Below are 12,934 nucleotides of genomic sequence, written 5' to 3'. Positions count from 1 at the left end.
TTAGAGAGCTATTTATAACTGGTCAGAAATGTCCAGATCAACTATTCCATGTCAGCTAAAGTTTTTTAGCTAGGTTTTTTAGTCTATAGATTTTGTTGTAATGTTTGAGTCACTCAAATATCACGAATACACATTAGACATGGCAAAATGTATTGGATTGAAAGAAGATTTGCTTTAGAATTGCTAAATGTTCTCTGCACCTCATGACAAAATGTGTAGAATTGCAGGAAATAAGCTTTAAAACCTGCAAAATATTCTCTGTCAACAAGAGCGCGTGAACAGTTTGTGTCATGAACAGTGCTTGTGCCAATAGAAATAGAGGTGGCGCGCGCAGGATGTTCCCCAATGCTGGAAGGGGGGCCTGAGTGAAAAAGCTTTGGAACCCCTGCTGTAACTGGCCTTGGACTCCAGGCTGAGGGGACCCTTCCTGTGAGTTGCAGCAGCTGTGATAGTGGCAATCTGGTGGGTGTCACCCCACCAGCTGACACCCACCCCCAATCTTCCAGCCTGCCATCTAATTGCCCCTCAGTGCTACTCCTACCCCAAATATGCCTCTGACCCCCCCCCCCCCCCCGTTCATGTATATCCACACCCTTGAGTGAACAGCCAGTCCGCTAGCTCTGTCAAGGAACACCAGAGCACTCTACCATGGTCTCCATCCCTACTGTAACTGTTCCCCAGACAGGTCTGCCCACATCTTCCACCCCTAGTAACCCTCAAACAAACACACAAAACCAGTCTACTGCACACAAATGTCCACCACAGACCGCCTAAAACACATAGACATTTCCGTCTTTTGAGTAATGTCAAATAAATACTTTCTTCTTTTTTGAAGGGGTGTCATGAAATCGAATACAGGAAGAGGAACAATTGTATAGTTCATGTTGTCACTCCCCCTCATATCTGCCATTTCCAGTTCCAGCTCCTGCCCTTCACGCCTTCTGTTTCTGCCACATTTCCCTCTACTCCTGCCATCCTCTTCACACCATCAACTATAGACATTGCAGATGTCATCAGAGTATTGTTTACACAAATAGACAAATAGAGTTACAGTGCCTTCAGAAAATATTTACACCCCTTCACCTTTTCCACATTTGTTGTGTTGCAGCCTGAATTTAAAATTGAGATTTGGTGTCACTGGCCTACACACAATACCCCACAATGTCAAAGTGGAATAATGTTTAAAAATGTATACAAAATGAAAAGCTGAAATGTCTTGAGTCAATAAGTAGTCAACCCTTTTTATGGCAAGCCTAAATAAGTTCAGGTGTTAAAATTTGACATTGAATATCCCTTTGAGCATGGTGAAGTTATTAATTACACTTTGGATGGTGTATCAATACACCCAGTCACTACAAAGATACAGGCATCCTTCATAGCTCAGTTGCCAGATAGGTGAAATCCCTGAGCAGTTTCCTTCCTTCAGGCCAATGGTGACTTTAAAACAGTTTCTGATTTTAATGGCTGTGATAGGAGAAACTGAGGATGGATCAACAACATTGTAGTTACTCCACAATACTAACCTAAATGACAGTGAAAAGAAGGAAGCCTGTACAGAATATAAATATTCCAAAACATGCATCCTGTTTGCAATAAGGCACTAAAGAAAAACTGCAAAAAATGTGGCAAAGAAATTAATTTTATGTCCTGAATACAAAGCATTATGTTTGGAGCATATCCAACACATTACTGAGTACCACTCTTCATATTTTCACGCATGGTGGCTGCATCATGTTATGGGTATGCCTGTCATTGACAAGGACTAGGGAGTTTTTTTTGGATAAAAATTAACGGAATAGAGCTAAGCACAGGCAAAATCCTAGAGTAAACTCTGGTTGTCTGCTTTCCAACAGACACTGGGAAACAAATTCACCTTTCAGCAGGACAATAGCCTAAAACACAAGGCCAAATATACACTTACCAAGATTACATAGAATTTTCCTGAGAGTTTTGACTTAAAATCAGCTTGAAAATCTATGGCAAGACTTGAAAATGGCTGTCTTCGAATGATCAACAACCAACTTGACAGAGCTTGAACAATTGTACAAAGAATAATGTGCAAATATTGTCCAATCTAGATGTGCAAATCTCTTACAGATTTACCCAGAAGACTCACAGCTGTAATCACTGCCAAAGGTGATTCTAACATATATTGACTCAGGGGTGTAAATATTTACATAAATTAGATATTTCTGTATTTCATTTTCAATAAATTTGCCAACATTTCTAAAAACATGTTTTCACTTTGTCATTATGGGGTAATGTGTGTAGATGGCTGAAAAAACAAATATTTAATACATTTTGAATTCAGGCTGTGACAACTAAATGTGAAATAAGTCAAGGGGTATGAATACTTTCTTAAGGGACTGTAGATAAAGCCAGAAGAATAATATACTTGTTGAACATAGCTATAGCCATCAGTCTTGTGTGTTTTCATGTTCATCACTCACTTACTGTTAAGTTTGTCAAGGTCCCGACATTAGCGTTAGCTATCCTGCTACAGTGCATTTTGCTGTTGGGATGCGCACGCATCACTCGAATGTGACGTTTGATGGCAAACAGAAAATGTATCTATACACACATTTATTCACACATTAACGTCAACACTGAAGATTGTGTGTTCTTCCTTCAGTATCACCTCTCCACTTCCTGCCAACCCAGATGTTCTGGTCCATCATCTCCATCCTCCTCTAGTTCCTGTACTCGTCTCCGATGAGTCTCATGAGGTCACGCAACAGCTGCACCACACCGTCGATGGTGCGCAGGTCTTGCGCCATGACTTCCAATTCTGGGCTGCAGCTGCGCAGGCTGTCCTCGATGTGTTCTTCCCCGGCAACACCGAGACAACAGCCCACGATGATTCCACCCACAGCAGGCCGGTCCAGGACGTAGCGGGTAGCCACGTTGGCGATGGAGCAGCCATGACCCCTGGCAACCGTGTCCAAGGCAACCAGCAGCTCCTGGAACAGCCCCCATCCACGTTCTTGTACTTACTGAGGGAGGCGGTGTTGAGCTCCGCCCTGCTTGTAGGCTCCGCCTTCCCTAGATAGCGCTCTGAGAGTAGACCACCGGCTGAGAGATAGAGGGTGGACAGAGAGATGGAGGTTTAAAAAGATGGGGGGGGGGGGGACACAGAAAGAGAGAAATGGTAAAGATGAGGAAAGAGGAACAGCAAGAAATACATAGAATGGGAAGGGATAGGGTGAAGAAGGGGGCAGAGAAACAGCGCAGATGCATCGTCAGTTTGGTCTCCATCTTAGAACACCATTTTTTTTATCACTACACCCCACATGGCAAGAGAGTCAATATGGAAAGTATTTCTCAAATCGCTAACACTAAAAAACTGACAATAACCGGTCACTGAAGTTGCAACAGTAACTGTGACCTAGCCTGGTCTATAGGTCAGAAGGGTTGGCTAAACCCCATACAGACCTGGACCAGGCTAACTGGGTCCTAACCCAACCCTTCACCACTGACATAAATGCTTGTGCTTCTTCATCCTCTTAAATGACTCAACCCAGATGATCTAGAGCAGTCAAGTAGTCAAGTCATGGGGGAGTGGCTGTGATGACCTAATCCCCCATGACCTCTGACCGTAGGTCAGGAGCTGGATGCCGTGAGACAGGCAGAACGCCTCCATCTTAGCAGCAGGCTGCTGGTCGATCAGGGAGTACTGCACCTGGAAGGCAACATTTCTGAACATTAATACTGGATGTTGATGTAGACCAGTGGTCACCAACCTTTTCTGAGTCAAGATCACTTTTGCAGTCAAAAAGCAAGCCGAGATCTATCGCTATTTATTTTATTTTTTTTAACATGACTTAAAAAATGTTACATTAACCTAATAAAAACAGTTATGTAGGAATGAGGTTTGTGCAGTAGGCCTAATACATTATCACAGCATATTGGCTATATGCCTGGCCTGCCAGTATTGTTCTTCTCAGACCATATTACATTTAATTCTCAAGCTTTGATAACAAAATAGATCAGTTAGTGTAGCACTTCCAAGTTACAGCTGAGCATAAATTGAAATAATTTGCAAATAATTAGCTTTTTTATTTTACTGGACTGATGGTACCTGCATCTGATGGTCATGGTGCTTTCATGACAACTAGGAACTCGGAAAAAACGATGTCAAATCATGACGTCAGTGAATTCAGGTCGGAAAGTTGGAGCTCTAGAAAGATGCCAGAGTTTCCGAGTTGGATGACTATTTATCCCAGTCGGATCTCTTTTTTTCCGAGTTCCCAGTTGTATTGAACATGGCATTAGTCTCAGAGGAGGGAGAGAGCAGCAGAGGGTCCGCCTCTCACGGTCCCTGCTCTCTCCTTCTTTTCCTCGGGTGAGACTGACAAGAGAGAGGGGACACAGTCTTCCACCTGATAGTGAAACTCGAGTCAAACAGCATCTGCCTCAGACACAAATTCATGTTGTTCCAATGACCAGAGAAAGTGAAATACTGCTAATAATAATAAAAACGCAGGGCTATCGATACACTTGGCTACTCATTCATTGCAGCTGCAGCGCGAGCGGAAGTATAGAGAAGCGCATTTTATGTTTTGTAATAGTGTTGAATAAATAGAGATCTCCCGGTCTGCTGGGTAGGCGGATTTTGTCTTTTCAGACAAATGAAATGGTTAAAAATGGGAGCACTTTGCAGGGCTTCTGAATCAAGTACACCTACGGCCAACAGCACAACACGATAAAAAAGGATCGGAAGCCTTTGTTGCACAATTGGCCATGTGCAAAAAGTGAGTAAAAAACACCCTAAATATGTTTAGAACTACAAATGAACTTTCTTCTGTTGATTCTTGTTTTTTTTTTATGTCACAATTCCAACACTCCTCATTTATCCGGGCTTGGGACCGGCAAAAGTGACCCAAAAGAGACACCGGCGGAGTTACCCATGCACAAAGCGAGGTCCATACAGAAATGGTTTGTCGAGATCGGTGTGGAAGAACTTGACTGGCCTGCACAGAGCCCTGACCTCAACCCCATCGAACACCTTCGGGATGAATTGGAACGCCAACTGCAAGCCAGGCCTAATCGCCCAACATCAGTGCCCGACCTCACTAATGCTCTTGTGGTTGAATGGAAGCAAGTCCCCGCAGCAATGTTCCAACATCTAGTGGAAAGCCTTCCCAGAAGAGTGGAGGCTGTTATAGCAGTAAAGGGGGGACCAACTCCATATTAATGCCCATGATTTTGAAATTAGATGTTTGACGAGCAGGTGTCCACATACCTTTGGTCATAAATCTGCAATAAAAAGTATAAAATGTAGCTCTGGTAATATGGGTCATATTTGAACGGTTTGGGCTAGAGCAGGGGTCTCCAACCTTTTCTTTCATAAGAGCTACTTAATACAAAATAATAATAATTGCGAGCTACTCATATATAGCCAGCATATTTTGTTATTGTGAAGGTCTAATTTGATGAATAGAAACAAGCACTGCATACATAATGTATTCTGTTTTTGAGTTCTTAAAACCACACACTTTGACCAAAAATCATTCTACTGTAGCCTACCTTGAGAATCTTGTGTTTGCATTTTACCAAATCTGCAACCTGCAGTTGCAGGACTAAGCTATTATAAATTATTTTTCCAATTACTTTTTAAATTGTCATTCTCTTTAATAGTGGCCTTTTAAGGTGAGGCACCACACGCTAATAGGGTCATTTTTTTATGTCAATCATATCACAATCAACTTTTACCAGTTGAATGTAGACAGAAATAAAATCCTTGTTATACTTTATTGTATTAACATTTTCCAGAAATGGTCAGCCCCTCCTCTTCAGTGCTCCACTCGCTGCGCACGGTTGATCTGTATCCTCCGCCCGTGACCAAGGGCAGGTCGGCCAGCGGCTGTTGGCTACCCCCTTGGAGCGGCAGGCACATCAATACACTAGAGCTCCGAGCTGTACTGCTGGCCCTGCGGTCTTTCCTTCCAAATCTGAAAGGAAGACATGTCCTGGTGAGAACAGACAACACCACAGTGGTGGCTTACATCAACCATCAGGGTGGACTGAGGTCCCACCGCCTCCATCTTATGGCACGGGAGCTCCTTCTCTGGGCTCAGGGACGTCTAGCGTCTCTACGCGCAGCCTACGTACCTGACATCCTGAATGTGGCAGCGGATATGCTGGATGGCGGAGCATCGAGCTGCTGGTGGCCCCATACTGGCCCAGACGACCCTGGTTCAGACTTCTCCTGTCCCTGTTGTCTGGGACACCTTGGCAACTGCCCCTGAGACCCGACCTGCTGTCTCAGGCCGGGGGAACACTGTGGCATCCGAGACCGCACCGCCTCAGTCTGTGGGCTTGGCCGCTGAGCGGCACCAATGGTCCATGTTAGGACTACAGGAGGGTGTAAGGAACACTATGCAGAGCGCAAGGGCACCGGCTACAACCACGGCATATCAGTTGCGCTGGCGGTTGTTCTGCTCTTGGTGCACTGGTATTGAGGTTGTGCCCGAATCATGCGGGGTGCAGTATGTCCTCCAATACCTGCAGTCTCGCTTGGATGTGGGCTTGGCAGCCTCTACACTGAGAGGGTATTTGGCCGCTATATCTACCTGCCATGTGGGGTGGATGGACAGGCCAGTGGGGCACCATCCCTTGGTCTCCAGGTTTATGAAGGGAGTTTATCGCATGCGTCCAGCTAGGACCTGCTCAATGGCGAGGACAGATGGACCCCGGTGGGAGGAGTATATCTCTCCACCCCAACCCTTCATTCCTCCCGAAGGTTCTGTCAGACAGGCATGTGAACATCCCTTTTATCCTGTCTGCTTACGACCCCCTGGCAGCGGCGGGGGAGTCTGGGCCTCCCTCCGGCATGCTGTGCCCTGTGCGGGCACTGGCTGCCTATGTGGAGTGGACACGGTCAGTGAGAACAACAGACCAGCTCTTTGTCTGCTATGGTTAGAGAGTCCTGGGGGCTGGGCTATCAAAGCAGAGGCTCTCTCACTGGATCGTGGACACGATTATGACAGCATACCGCCTGGCTGGCAGGCCAGTTCTGGGATCTGTGGTGGCACATTCAACACGAGGTGTGACTGCATCCTGGGCTCTACTGAGAGGAGTGCCCCTCGCTGATATCTGTGCTGCGGCCAGCTGGGCTTCCTCTTGCACCTTTGCTTGGTACTATCGGGTAAATTTGGCACCTCCCTCTGCGGTTGGTTCAGCGGTCCTGGGCGTCACCTCCCCTTCCGGGGACTGTGCCTGGACCCCCCTTCCACATTGACGGCCCCTGCGTCTCTGTTCCACGCTGGGACTTGGCCGCTGGCTGGCCAGGTCCCTCTAGCACCGACTAAATCTGGTAAGGGTATACCAATATATTGGAGTGATCCAATATAGTGAAACATAACGAAGGTTACGTATGTAACCACGGTTATGTGAGCTATATGGATCACTCCAATCCTCTACGGTGCTAGAGGCGCCTCAAAAATGATGTAGAGAACGTGTGTCGCGGTCATGGGGTCTATATATAGGGGCGGACCCCAACCGTGACACAGGTGTACATGGGAGTAAATCTGTAAATCCTCACCTCGGATGTATCCCTCCGCCACAGAGTGATACCAATATATTGGAGTGATCCATATAGCTCACATAACCGTGGTTACATACGTAACCTTCATTCTTACAGGCAAAGTGAAATGACAAAATGTGCTTGTGGTGCCCGCAGGTCAAATGATATGTAACAACACCATGAAACAAAATACAAATGTAACAAGAGCACAACAAAATAGATACAAACAATTATTTTGCAGGTGCCTTTTCATTTTAAACACGAGTGGTGGAACTAGTGCTTTCTAACGGCACTGAAACAAACAGGGGCGCGGGAGCGAAGCAACACTTTAGAGTGGGCAAAACCATTCATCTTGAGGCGACTGGGGAGGGGCTGCAAAATGCAATCTGTTAATTATTATATATACTTAACAAAAATATAAACACAACATGCAACAATTTCAAAGATTTTACTGAGTTACAGTTCATAGAAAGAAATCAGTCAATTGAAGTAAATTCATTAGGCCCTAATCTATGAATTTCATAGCCCACCCACTTGGGAGCCAGGTCCAGCCAATCATAATGATTTTTTTCCTACAAAAGGGCTTTATTACAGACAGAAATACTCCTCAGCACCCCTGTTCCCCCTCCTCAGACGATCCCGCAGGTGAAGAAGCTGGATGTGGAGGTCCTGGGCTGGCGTGGTTACACGTGGTCTGCGGGTGTGAGGCCGGTTGGACGTACTGCCAAATTCTCTAAAAAGATGTTGGAGCCGGCTTATGGTAGAGAAATTAACATTCAATTATCTGGCAACATTTCTGGTGGACATTCCTGCAGTCAGTGGGCCAATTGCACGCTCCCTCAAAACTTGAGACATCTGTGGCATTGTGTTGTGTGACAAACCTGCACATTTTAGAGTGGCCTTTTATTGTCCCCAGCACAAGGTGCACCTGTGTAATGATCTTGCTGTTTAATTAGCTTCTTAGCAAAGGAGAAATGCTCACTAACAGAGATGTAAACAAATTTGTGTACAAAATTTGAGAGAAATAAGCTTTTCTGAGATATTTTATTTCAGCACATGAAAAATGGGACCAACACTTTACATGTGTTTATATTTTTGTTCAGTATATACAATATATAATATATAAAATGGACATATCTATTTTAATACGGACTAGCTCAAATCATTACTAATCCTTGAAAATGACAAATTACCCAATGGACCATGATACTTTTCTGGTAGAAAAGTGGGGGTGCAAAAACTAAATTTGCTCCATTGCTCAGGCACCTATGAGTATGCAGCTTTCAGATTTTACTGGATGGTGGGGAACTTGCAGCATGATATTGCCCACACTAGTCTCTATTTAAGACTCACCTTGCGGTCCATCGGTCCAGGTCCAGGCACCCATTTAGTCAAACCCTGCAGGGGTTACACCGCTTGGTTTCGATTTCACCTAGAAAACAGAATGCTACAATTAGAATCTGTGCCATCTGTGACTAGACACTTTGAAATGTATTCACTAAATTCATACCCTCCGGTATTCACTACATTTACTTGTGGTCTGGTTGTGTACAACACTATGTAGAATAACATCCTCAGTCCACATAATTCCCTCTAAGATCTCAGATACTTTTCAGTCCGACCTTAGGGACCATCGAAATCTCTCCGTTTCCCATGTGAGAGCAGAGCAGATGTGCCCAGTTATAGAGTGTGATGATGAAGGGTATTCCCCAGAGAGAGGTTTTGTTGGGAAGCGTTCTCAGAGGACATTATTCTAGATGATTGACTCAGGGGTCTATGCCATTAGGCTGTCAAAACTGTGAGAGATGCAGCCTGCCTGGGCAATGAAAAAAAATATATAATATTGAAACCAATGGTAGTGGTGAATCTGTGTGTGTCAGAGTTTATCTGTCCATGTATGTATAACTAAGGCTCCATGTGTAAGGGCTTATTCATGTGTGTCTATGAGTGAGAGAGAATATACAGATTTTCCATTCGCCATCTCTCCCCTGACTTGAGTGCGGCCCCACCACCCAATACCAACTGTGCTACATTAGCTCCCTCCTGTGCCTATTCAGGGGTGCTGCTCCACTTACACACAGATCTAAGATCAATGTTCATAAGATTATTTATTTTTTTACTTCACATTCACTTTCAATCCAATAGGTTCATAATCTGGAGTTTATGTGGTGTAGGCTTATAATAACAATGATTCTAACTCATACCTGGCTGTTGAAGTGTTTAAAAATCTCCTCTGCTGGTCCATAGATATCTGCCATGTCAAATGTTGTCAGGCCGGCATCAACATAGGCTTGCATCACCTGCACTGAAATAGGAAAAGGGGTTTGATAAGAACTACTACAACAATACAAGTAGTGAGTAAAATAATGCAAATAAATAGGCAGCATCATAAAAAAATATATATATATATATATGTTGTCAGGCGGCATAATTATACAACGGGTGGTTCGAGCCCTGAATGCTGATTGGCTGAAAGCCGTGGTATATCAGATCGTATACCATGGGTAAAATGACAATTTACTGGTCTAATTATGTTGGTAACCAGTTTATAATAGCAATAAGGCACCTCAGGGGTTTGCGTTGTGCCCTTAGACATGGTATATTGGCCATATACCACACCTCCTCGGGTCTTATTGCTTAATTACATAGTACCCATTTTCCCCCTTCATACTGTATGGAGAACAGGCCAACAGATGGTGTGGGACACTCACTCATGTAAGACCAGGGGCGGTGTGTTCAATAGGGCGATATGGGCGACGCACTGCCAAACGGGAAAAGGAAGGGATTTTTTTTCTAATCAATTATATCACGGCAACAGTAGTTATCAGTGTTGTAATCTAGACGTCTGATCTGCCACAGTGCCACTAAATGTCCAATCAGGCTAAAGTCGTGCTTCAAATGCCCCCCCCCCCCTTTTGGGGCGATTTCAGTCAGGTTGAAAATCGCCCAGAAGTCTGTCATAGACTCCCATGTAAAATCTATTTTTTTCAAATATCAGAGCTTTCAATACAATCTCTATGGGTTTCTGAGGGCTTGCACTTACGCGCTTTCGTCATATGTAACATAACCATGAACGTAACTAAGAAAAGAGCGGGTAGCCTCATCAATCAATTCACGTACTACTATCAAGATGGCTATAGCGTTCAGTGCAACTCGATTGTCTCTTTGAAATAAGTTACTTTTTGTCGGCGAACAAATGAAGATAAATTGGCAACGAAACAATTAGGACCTCCCAGACCAAATTTAATAATTCAACAGGTTTCTACTAAAGGGGGGAAGTCCTACACCCGAGGATTTTCCAAAAATTGGTACGAACGAAAAACCTGGCTAGCAGGCTGCGATGTAGCTAATGCAGTCTTCTGCTACCCCCTGCTTACTCTTTCACCCTGAAGGCGGCACGGCAGACAGCACCGCTTGGACAGCGACTGGTGTGTAACGGACATGCACCATCTTTCAGGAAAGATTAAGAAACATGAGCTGTCAAAGACCCACATGGATAGCTGTTCCCACTCAACTGGATGAGGGATACAGGCTAGCTGTCCGCCGCCACAACGATGAGGTTAGTGTTGATAATCACAAGTTTACTGGAGAACTGAAACTGACAAGGCTGACAAGATAGGACCCTTTTGTCCATTGTTATTGGATAGGAACAGAACTTATAACCAGCTCCTGACCTAAATAGATCTTAGCACAACATTTTACTCAACATATCATATTCCATATTCACTATAACAAATATATTTACTACGACATTAGCAAGAACCGCCACATCCTCAGCCGGCTAATCCAGTGTGTGAAGTTTTGCGGAGTGTTTGAGTTAGCTTTGCGAGGCAAAGATGAAACTGAGGGCTCCACCAACCCTGGTAAGCCAACACTTTTGAGATCAGTCAATAAATGCTTCTGGTATTGACTTATATGCTGCCCCTGTCTTCATGTTGTTGCTGGACATATCTTTTTTAAAATGTGTGTAGGTCACCTAAATCATCAGAAAAATTGCCCCCCCTGAGAATTTTTTCAGGAGCCGCCACTGTGTAAGACAGACACGTTTGATCTGAACATTTTGGAGTGACCTATCACTTTAAGTTTACCTGCTTTGGGCTGATCAACCGGACCATGACCACCAGACACCTGCCGTTCAGGATGCGGCAGATCTCCAAGCCCCCTGCCAGCCTAACCTTGGGCACTTGAGCCATCCTAAGAGACCATGCGGGACAGTCACCACACTGCATTCCATACTCAGTTAAACCACTTTCTTGTTCAAATGCATTTCAACATTTCGGTGTGTGCCTATCTGTTGAACTGACATCATAACCAATAAAGAAAGTAGCTAGCTGGTTCATTTGATCTCTTTACATTCATCGTACGGTTGTTAATACGTCCAGCAGCTCAGCTGTTTTAACTCAAACGAAAAAATACAAAAGGGGTATGCAACATTTTGGACTCTGCGGGTTATGTACCTTTCTTTGCGATGTAATTTATGTGTAGTCCGTGTGCTAAATCTTTGTTACCACTAACTGTAATAAACAAAACATTACAAAACATTTTGGGCAGTTTACGCAAGGCTGATGGTTCTGTTCTCAATCAATGGTTGACTTTAACAGAGATCTGTATATAATGGCGAGATGCCCATGTCTCTGCCCTAACAATGGGAGTCGTTGTCCCAAAGGCGCGAAGGCAGGCGACAAGGACCACGTTTACACGCGCACAGTATTCCGAATAGTAGCTCATATCCCGCTTAAACTCATTCGGGATAAACTGTTTACATGTACATTTGATATCCCGCTCACGAGTATCCCTGTAACCATGAATAAACAGAATATTTCTAATCTAAATTCATATGGGTTAAATGGAATAGTAACTGAAATCTGGACACTGACTGTAGGCCTATAACCTCTCACATATAGCCTAAAATAATATTAACTCCTGCAGAATTATGCATTTCTTGCAGTAGGCCTAAAATTTTACAACACATGTTAACTTTTTATCGGGAACTGGAGTGGAGAAATATGATTTCTTTATTTCAGTATCTCTTGAAAAAATGCAAGTACAGGTGTAACTTATCTTTGACACTGTTGTGCAAGTACAGTATTTCAACCACATAAAATATGCACCAAAGTCAAACTAAAGTCTTATCAGAAACGTGTTTCTCAGCTTTTAATTTCCTTACAACCGGTCAACCTGATGACATTTTGCATGGGAACAATCTTTCCACTGTTTTGGAGTTATTGCGTTTTCTCCCGGGTCCCTAAACAAAACAGACAACTTTACCGGTGTTAACTAGATTACTAATGCATTCATTCTATCGATGTAAAACATTATTCTGGTGAGCACTACTTTACTTAGTCTTCTAGGCAACAAGTTATGACAGAAGAGAAGCTGCATGTATCTAACTATCGATTACAAACAAAT

At 43.9% G+C, this 12,934-nt stretch overlaps 1 pseudogene across 1 annotated transcript; it reads right to left on the bottom strand.

Annotated features, from left to right (window-relative positions):
• Positions 1–2,690: 2,690 nt before the first annotated feature.
• Positions 2,691–11,718, bottom strand: LOC311147611 (annotated as a pseudogene). The gene is made up of 7 exons: positions 11,614–11,718; positions 9,730–9,830; positions 8,879–8,957; positions 6,112–6,325; positions 4,314–4,348; positions 3,595–3,679; positions 2,691–3,072 (listed from the first exon to the last, which is right to left on the bottom strand). The product of its transcript is annotated as an uncharacterized misc_RNA (transcript).
• Between the last annotated feature and the right edge of the window lie 1,216 nt (positions 11,719–12,934).

This window comes from Coregonus lavaretus (genome assembly GCF_964263955.1).
Source record: "Coregonus lavaretus genome assembly, chromosome: 20".
Classification (NCBI taxonomy): Eukaryota; Metazoa; Chordata; class Actinopteri; order Salmoniformes; family Salmonidae; genus Coregonus; species Coregonus lavaretus.
The sequence above is the reverse complement of the archived record's forward strand: the minus strand, read 5'-3'. Positions and strand labels throughout refer to the sequence as shown.